At 45.5% G+C, this 9,833-nt stretch overlaps 1 long non-coding RNA gene across 1 annotated transcript; it reads left to right on the top strand.

Annotated features, from left to right (window-relative positions):
* Nucleotides 1-427: 427 nt before the first annotated feature.
* LOC132658713 (uncharacterized) lies at nucleotides 428-7,835 on the top strand. Its single transcript, XR_009598670.1, has 3 exons — nucleotides 428-540; nucleotides 1,349-1,506; nucleotides 4,390-7,835. It is a non-coding gene; the product is annotated as an uncharacterized LOC132658713 (long non-coding RNA).
* Nucleotides 7,836-9,833: the final 1,998 nt, after the last annotated feature.

Below are 9,833 nucleotides of genomic sequence, written 5' to 3'. Positions count from 1 at the left end.
TTCAGTATACAGTAAGAAAGTAAAATATATGATTTTAGTAAAAACGACATGAGGAATGGAATTGCATTTTATTGAGGAGACAAGACTGTGAGCTGCTTGGTTTTATTTAGATGGGAAATGAGAGACTGATCTGGATACAGAAACTGATGAGAGACTTCGGGAAAAGCTTTATGTATAATCAGGATTTACTAAATTTAGATTTTGTTCAGTAAGCTTCTGCAAGACTAGAATTAGTTTCTTTCTGTGTTATAAGTGCTCCTTTTTGATAACACATCATGTGAGTTCCTGTGCCCTTAAGTGATCCGTGTTTGTTTTCTTTGTCTTGTGACTTTATAAGTGTTGTTTCAATGACCTATGATCCTGTTGTGTTCTAAAACCTTTTTGACGTTTCTAACAAACTTCCCAAATACCAAAATCTAACTAAAGCTCTTCTAGCCTCCCCCTGACTCTGGGTTGGATGCATCAAAGAAAACCTCTCTGAGACATCTCAGAGAGGAATGTTCAACTGTACATTCGGCAGAAACTATCAGACAACTTAAGGTAAACTATAAACTATAGTGTAGGATAAATGTCATTAATATAGATATTTGAGAATTTCTATGTAGTCTCTAACATCTGATATGTCCTGATAAAATGTTATCAGTCGTAATCCTAGTGATTACCCTAAAATATTTTATGTTGCAAAAACATCCAAGTTTTCTGCTAATTGTACTGTACTCAAATCTTTAATCACGCTATTTCAAGCTTTGTCCTTTATAGACAGTCATGATTTTATAGTTTTTACAAAATGAAGATTTTCAAGAAGACTCATAAAAAGAATCTTTTAAACAAATGTAAGTTTCTGATGGCCTTTAGACAATGCCACTGAACTGGGTAACAAATGACAGCACTCTGATGGAAAACCTGATTACTGCATGCAGATTAATAGGAATCAGTTACGTGGGACAGAATGAATGTGATTTATATGAATATGATGAATATATTTTATAACTTTATGACTTTGGAAAATACCCTAACTTAAATCTTTGTTTTTCAAAAAAACTTTTTCTCTTATGCTATGACCTACAACAAGTTAATGAAGAATGCCTCTGTAAACAAAGATGAAACATTTATCTTTTTCTATCTGACCCTGCCAGAATTTAGCTTCTCCAGATGGCTCTCCTTTGGATTTGATGGTTTACTACAGATTACAACGAGTGACACTAATCACACTAATCATTGTTTTAATTTGTTCTGTTTCCAAATCGTTTGTGCTTTTGTTTCCCCACTACACTATGGCTTCGTTAATGTTACTAGCTGTATTACTCATATCCTATTTTATAAGACTGTTTTCTCTTTTCGTTCCAAGTGTGTAAACAGGCCTCCAGCAAAAATGATGATGACTAGGTGACTTGAAGCGGTTGATCAGATATGTACTTCTGTATAAGATCTTTGATTGTAACGGTGTAACTCCGGATATGGGAAGAAGCAACAAAAGGGAATATTTTCCTGGACCACAAGAGACAAGTAAGTACAAGTAATCCAGAGAATTCTGAGTACTGTTTTATGATCCAGTCCAGTAACAGCACATTGAATGGCCTGTTAAAGAAATCTTCACAAGACCTGGGAATGAGCATTCCTAGGACCGTGGGACAAAATGGTCATGTACTGCTCCCAAACCACGGTCAGCTTCATGGCCCGAAGGGGCTCTGCCAACTGGAAATTGGCTCTGGCCATCTACCTCTCCAAAGGTGAAATCATGGCCACTGCAGCTGCTGACCTTCAACACCCCCTGAAAAGGGTTCAGGGTCAGGAATGAGGCACTCTCTGCGCTGAAAAACACTGGCAAAACAGGCCTTTAGATAGTTAGACACTTTGGGGAGGAGATTTTTATGAGCCCTGAGTCTTGCATCTTCTCATACCTAGAGAAACACTAACATGCCTGATGCTGACAGATGCTTTGGCTATTAAGGAAAAATTTCAATCGAAGTCAAAATAGAATAGCTGTGGCTCTGACACCCAAGGACATGGTGTCTAGGAGACGATATTGTGTGATTGCAGACAAGTCCTTGTATTGTTAAGAACTTGAGTTTTCTGAGCTGTGTCAGACTTAGGATGCCATCAGCCATTCTCGAAACAAAGTCAGCTAGCAGCAGGTGATTAGACCTTCCTTTTTAAAGAGTCTCTTCTTGTCACCATTATATGCTTAGAAAATGAAATTGCTTAAGACCATATGTTGACAAGAAGGAAAAAGCACAAGTGTAATAGACTGGATGAACTACAAGCTGGAATCAAGATTGCCGGAAGAAGTACCAATAACCTCAGATATGCAGATAACACCACCCTTATGGCAGAACGCGAACAGGAACTAAAGAGCCTCTTGATGAGGTGAAAGAAGAGAGTGAAAAAACTGGCTTAAAACTCAACAGTCAGAAAACTAAGATCATGGCACCCAGTCCCCATTCACAGTTCATGGCAAATAGATGGGGAAACAGGGGAAACAGTGAGAGACTTTATTTTCTTGGGCTCCAAAATCACTGCAGATGGTGACTACAGCCATAAAATTAAAAGATGCTTGCTCCTTGGAAGAAAAGTTATGACTAACCTAGACAGCATATTAAAAAGCAGAGACAGCATATTAAAAAGCAGAGACATTACTTTGCCAACAAAGGTCCATCTAGTCAAAGTTATGGTTTTTCCAGTAGTCATGTACGGATGTGAGAGCTGGACTATAAAGAAAGCTGAGTGCCGAAGAATTGATGCTTTTGAACTGTGGTGTTGGAGAAGACTCTTGAGAGTCCCTTGGACTGCAAGGAGATCCAACCAGTCCATCCAAAAGGAAATCAGTCCTGAATATTCATTGGAAGGACTGATGCTGAAGCTGAAACTCCCAATACTTTGGCCACCTGATGCGAAGAACTAACTCATTTGAAAAGACTCTGATGCTAGGAAAGATTGAAGGCAGGAGGAAAAGGGGACGACAGAGGATGAGATGGTTGGATGGCATCACCAACTCAATGAACACAGGTTTGAGTAAGCTCTGGGAGTTAGTGATGGACAGGGAGGCCTGGGGTGCTGCAGTCCATCGGGTCACAAAGAGTCAGACACGACTGAGCGACTGAACTGAGCTGAACTGAATGACCAACAGCCACATTAAAGGTTAGGACCTACTTAAACAAACCTAGACAACTGGCTACCTGGCTACAAGTCTTCTCGAAGTGTTAAGTCTACATTAGGATTCAAGCTTAATTTCCTAAAAAGAGATAAGATCTATTTGGTCTAATATTATTGAGGCTGTCATTCTTCCAACTACTTCTGAGTCCGGACGACTCCATCCCTTGGACAGGATGACCCAGGCACTGACCCGAAGCACACCACAAACAAAACTGCCGTCAAATGCAGCTTGGCTCTTACTCCGTCTCTGACCCCTAGTTAAAATAATCCTTTTACGGATATTTGGCCTCTGTTTTGTAAATTACTTGTTAAGTTTTATCTCCTCCAGATGACAACAGGTTTACATGAACATAATTACGATGCAGAGACTACTGCCCTCTTCAGAACAGATCCTCTAGGAATAATCAGAAAATTCACCCTCGGGCCCCTTGATAAAGCTCCGGGACACCCACGAGGGCCTCTGAGCTGGACAACTGGTGATTGTCAAACAGAACAAAACTAAGGTTTTTTTCCTCAGCTGGACAAGAACCACCCCTATTTCCCTTCCTCCACTGATACAGAGCGAATACACTGACGGGGGGGGGGGGGGGGGGGGAATTTGTTGCAGTGAAAAGGAAAAAAAAAGAGAGAAATGACTTTTTCTTTTTTTCCTGAGAACAAAGAAGATACAGAGAATAGTCAGCAGGCCTGATCACTCCTGGATCACTTTGTTGTACGTGCTTAGTAGCTCAGTCGTGTCTGACTCTGCGACCCTGTGGACTGTAGCCGGCCAGGCTCCTCTGTCCCTGGGAGTCTCCTGACCCAGCTCTCCCGCGTTGCAGGTGGATTAAAGGTTCCTGGTCTGTGGACTGTAACTCTGCTTGAGCTACATTTACACCCATCATCCTTTGGCTCCTTGCTAATTACGTCCTGTACCTGGTGCTCACCTTTACCTACTCATTGGAAAAGACTCTGATGCTGGGAGGGATTGGGGGCAGGAGGAGAAGGGGACGACCGAGGATGAGATGGCTGGATGGCATCACCGACTCGATGGATGTGAGTCTGAGTGAACTCCGGGAGCTGGTGATGGACAGGGAGGCCTGGCGTGCTGCGATTCATGGGGTCTCAAAGAGTCGGACACGACTGAGGGACTGAACTGAACTGAGCTTGCCTTTACCTCTGGAACTTGACCTTTAGGTTTATCTGGCACACTCTTCTCAGCCCTCCCCGCCCAGTTTTTCTCTTTTTGCATTACAGAAGGAAGGCCATGGTACAATACAAAAGCCAGCGGATCCAGCTACTGCCAGACTGCCAGACCCAACCCCCGCTACCTAACACCAGCCCGCGACGCTGCAAGAGCAACGCCAGAGGAAGAACGCAAGATCCTCACGCCACTGATTTTCATCACTGCCCCGGCCGCGGGCTCTCATCTGTATGATCCCCCAGACTCCGCATGGCGGGGCCCAGCTCCTGAGGCCACGTGCCTGCTGAGTCTCTCCTCTGTCGGCTGGGGACTAAAGCCACCTTTCCGTCTCCTCCAAACTCTCTGCATTTTTCGTTCAGCTTCGGTGCACAGACAAGGCCAAGATGTTGGAGGCATCACACTCATCACTAGATGATGCTGAGAGCAAAGCTTTGGAGCCAGGAGACCAGCTGCACGCTGAGTGTTCACACTGCACACACGTGACCAACTTGACAAGCGTCAGGGCTGCATGGCTGTGCCTTCGGGACACTTCACTGCTGCGCCGCACCCTTGGCCTGTACAGAGCTCATACACATTTATGTCGACTCCCAGGCCCCTTGGAGTTGACGTTTTCTCTGAAAATAATTGAAAAATGAGCACATTGGTGTGGGTTGCTGCGAGCACCAGGGCCCGGCACACCCAGCTGGGCCGCCAGGCAGGCCTGCAGAGGCTGATTCCCAGCTGTCAGCAGACGCATGACTCAGGCTCAGACGCCTGGGCGGAAGCCCTGCCTGCTGCGGGCCGGCCCTCAGGTCAGGGAGGGGGCGGCTCCTGCATGTCCACCGCTGCGGACAGGGAGGGGGCAGTGATTTCTGCTGCTTCAGAAAGTGGGGCCCTTTGCAGTCTGCCCGGGAGGGGAGGCCCGATTCTGCTTGTCGTCCTGCACCCCTCCTGTGGGGACGGCAGGGAGCCCGGCCTCTGCCCCTTCCTGGCCTTGGTGGGCTTCCTTTGCAGACAGCTCCCTTTGTTTGGAGTTGGAGGCCGAAGGAGAGGAAAAGGTCAAGTGGCTGTGAGCAGAAAGGGTTGCCGTGAGAAGGAGAAAAAGAGGAAGGAGCTTTTCTCTTTCCTTTCCTGAGAGCAAAGATGGTAACAAGAGCACTGCACAGGCCTGAAGATGTCTAGTTTCTTTTTTTTTCCCTTTAACTGCTCCTGACTCTGAATATCTGAAACTAAGTTTGCTTTTCTGCCCCTTAGCTCAGCAGGAGCTACAATTCACACCTATATTTCTTTGACTCTGTGCTAAATACTATCCGGTGTTGACACTTACAGCACCCTTCCCCTTGCAGTTACATACCAGAAAGGAGGTCTCAGAGCCACCACCTAACCGCCAGACTCAGTTATTGGGTTACTGACGCCAGTTTCTGTCTGTCTTTGAAACAACGCAAGAGGAAGACATCAGGACCCCATTCCCTTTGTTCCCCCCATCTCCTGTGCAAGCCCCCATCTTACATAAGCCCTGGACTCCTCATGGGGCGGGGCGGGGGGAGGGCACAGTTCCTGAGGCAGGAGCCTGCTGTGTGCTCCTCTCCACCGGCTGAGAACTGAAGCCAGCTTTCTATTTCCTCCAGACTCGGTCTCGTATTTTTCACTTGGCTTCGGTGGGCAGAGAAAGACAAGATTTTGGCCGGCAACCATTCTGGGGTCCTGTCCATGATCTGGTCGCCGGCAGGTGGCCCCAACAGCCAGCCAGGGGCTCCGGCCTGCCTGGTGACTCACTGGGGAAGCCTGGGACTGTGGCAGAGAACAGGGCAGAGGCTGCCTTTTGCAGCTGCCAAGGCTTCTTTTGCCTTGAGAGCACTTTTTCTTCTCTTGTCCACTCCACCTTAACTTCCACTCCGAGAAACACTAAATATTGGAGGACCAGAGAGGGCGTCTGGTACGTCGTTGTGACACCTACTAGCATTTTCTTAAGTCCCCCAAGGTACACCTCAAGGCCTCTTGACATTTTCCTTTGGAGGAAACTGATGCAGTTTCAGTTTGGGTGTTTTTTCCTATGGAAGTGGGGGGCCTGTTTGTAAGGTGCTGCTTTGGACAAGGGTCACAGGCTTAGTGAGACTTGGAAGGCCTGTCTGGGGCAGTCTTGCCATCTGTTTTGAATTTCTGGGCATTTCTTCACCGTCCGCTTTGTCTTCCGTGACTTCCCACTAGCGAGGATTGGTTTGCTTTGTTTCCTTTGGCTTGTGCTGCAGAATTCTGACACAAACTGCCTGAACTACAATGGGAGGCACTTTCTCTGAGAATCCATCTCAGAGTGCCCTAGGGAAAAGCCTCAGTGACTGGTTGACCTGAGGCTGGAGATAAATGGGCTCAGCTTGGACATTCACAACCAGGCAGCCTCCTCTTTGCATTTATTGCGGCAAGAGATAGGTGGCTACAGTTGAGGAATTTACAACCAGCCTCCTGTTTGCTATCCGAAATGGAAGTAACAGCAGAATAAGGGCAAACAGCCAGTCTTTCTCTCTTGTAAACACCTTACTGTAAGAGTCATGGAAAGGACAAAGAGGAGGCAAAATCCTGTGTGAGCAAAGGTTTAAGGGATCTCCCCTGACTCCTTTTTAGGATAAGGGAGATACCACAGATCCTACACAGTGCAGAAAGGCTCCTTGGAGTCCAAGTCAGAGGATAATTCCACGAGGTTGCAAAGAGTCGGACATGACTGAGCGACTTTCACTTCACTTTCGTGAGTCCTGCTCCTCCCAGAGGCCTTCACTTCAAGATCCACCTTGGCTAAGGTGTGCATGCTCACCCCAGGGGAAGGTCCAGAGACAACTTAACGGCAGGGGGTAGGGGGTAGGGGGGAAAAAGCAAGATGATTGACCTGAGGGAAGACAAAGACCCAGAAAGGAGTTTTTTCTGCCTCCTTCAGTTCAGTTCAATCACTCAATCATGTCATGTCCGACTCTTTGTGACCCCATGGACTGTAGCATCCAGGCCTCCCCGCCCATCACCAACTCCTGGAGCTTGCTCTAACTCATGTCCATTAAGTCAGCGATGTCATCCAACCATCTCATCCTCTGTTGTCCCCTTCTCCCACCTTCAATCTTTCCCAGCATCACAGTCTTTTCCAAGGAGTCAGTTCTTCAAATCAGGTGGCCAAATTACTGGAGTTTCCGCTTCAGCATCAGTCCTTCCAATGAATATTCAGGACTGATTTCCTTTAGAATGGACTGGTTAGATCTCCTTGCAGTCCACGGGACTCTCAAGAGTCTTCTCCAGCACCACAGTTCAAAAGCACTGGTATACTTCAGTGCTCAGCTTTCTTTATAGATCAACTCTCACATCCATACATGACCACTGGAAAAACCATAGGTTTGACTAGACAGCCCTTTGTTGGCAAAGTAATGTCTCTGCCCCCTTATAAAGGATTTAAACTTCCCAAAGGCAAGACTTCCTCTGATCTCACCAGTGTCCCTTTCTGCATGTACTTTTCTTCCCAATAAACTTTCCATTTCACTCTTTACCTTCTGCCTCTTGAATGGACAGGCAAGGCTAGGGACATCAGCCCTAACTGCTGGCTCCTTTGGTCCAGTGGTTAGTGACAGGGCCCACATGGGGTCACAAACAAAGAATAAATCACGGTGATCTGTGAGACTGACCAAATTGCCCAAACGGCATCTAGGTATCTCACTAGTGCCTAACTTCTCAAAGCTGTGAGACTACCAGATTCCAGACCTCTGGCCACATGACCATTCCTTCAGAGAATTTTTCATTGGTGGGGTATAAGAAGGACTCCTTATAGGGGACTGGAATGCAAAAGTAGGAAGTCAAGAAACACATGGAGTAACAGGCAAATTTGGTCTTGGAGTACAGAATGAAGCAGGGCAAAGTCTAATAGAGTTTTGCCAAGGGAACACACTGGTCATAGCAAACATCCTCTTCCAAAAACACAAGAGAAGACTCAACACATGGACATCACCAGATGGACAATACCAAAATCAGATTGATTATATTCTTTGCAGCCAAAGATGGAGAAGCTCAACAGTCAGCATAAACAAGACCGGGAGCTGACTGTGGCTCAGATCATGAACTCCTTATTTCAAAAGTCAGACTTAAATTGAAGAAAGTAGGGAAAACCACTAGACCATTCAGGTATGACCTACATTAAATCCCTTACGATTATACAGTGGAAGTGAGAAATAGATTTAAGGGACTAGATCCAACAGACAAGGGTACCTGATGAACTATGGACGGAGGTTCATGACATCATACAGGAGATGAGGATCAAGACCATCCCCAAGAAAAAGAAATGCAAAAAAGTAAAATGGCTGTTTGAGGAGGCCTTACAAATAGCTATGAAAAAAAGAGAAGTGAAAAACAAAGGAGAAAAGGAAAGATATACCCATTTGAATGCAAAGTTCCAAAAGAATAGCAAGGAGAGATAAGAAAGCCTTCCTCAGTTATCAGTGCAAAGAAATAGAGGAAAACAACAGAATGGGAAAGACTAGAGATCTCTTCAATAAAATTAGAGATACCAGGGGAACATTTCATGCAAAGGTGGGCTGAATAAAGGACAGAATTGGTATGGACCTAACCGAAGCAGAAGATATTAAGAAGAGGTGGCAAGAATACACAGAAGAAGTGTACAAAAAAGATCTTCACGACCCAGATAATCACGATGGTATGATCACTCATCTAGAGCCAGACATCCTGGAATGTGAAGTCAAGTGGGCCTTAGAAAGCATCACTATGAACAAAGCTAGTGGAGGTGATGGAATTCCAGTTGAGCTACTTCAAATCCTAAAAGATGATGCTGTGAAAGTGCTGCACTCAATATGCCAGCAAATTTGGAAAACTCAGCAGTGGCCACAGGACTGGAAAAGGTCAGTTTTCATTGTAATCCCAAAGTAAGGCAATGCCAAAGAATGCTCAAACTACCGCACAATTGCACTCATCTCACACACTAGTAAAGTAATGCTCAAAATTCTCCAAGCCAGGCTTCAACAATACGTGAACTGTGAACATCCAGATGTTCAAGCTGGTTTTAGAAAAGGCAGAGGAACCACAGATCAAATTGCCAACATCCACTGGATCATCGAAAAAGCAAGAGAATTCCAGAAAAACATCTATTTTTGCTTTATTGACTATACCAAAGCCTTTGACTGTGTGGATCACAATAAACTGGAAAATTCTGAAAGAGATGGGAATACCAGACCACCTGACCTGCCTCTTGAGAAACCTGTATGCAGGTCAGGAAGCAACAGTTAGAACTGGACATGGAACAACAGACTGGTTGCAAATAGGAAAAGGAGTGCATCAAGGCTGTATACTGTCACCCTGCTTATTTAACTTTTATGCAGAGCACATCATGAGAAATGCTGGGCTGGAAGAAGCACAAGCTGGAATCAAGATTGCTGGGAGAAATATCAATAACCTCAGATATGCAAATGATACCACCCTTAAGGCAGAAAGCGAAGAAGAACTAAAGAGCTTCTTGATGAAAGTGAAAGTGGAGAGTGAA

This window comes from Ovis aries, chromosome 26 (assembly GCF_016772045.2).
Source record: "Ovis aries strain OAR_USU_Benz2616 breed Rambouillet chromosome 26, ARS-UI_Ramb_v3.0, whole genome shotgun sequence".
Lineage (NCBI taxonomy): Eukaryota > Metazoa > Chordata > Mammalia > Artiodactyla > Bovidae > Ovis > Ovis aries.
This window is presented reverse-complemented; position numbering and strand designations above follow the sequence as displayed.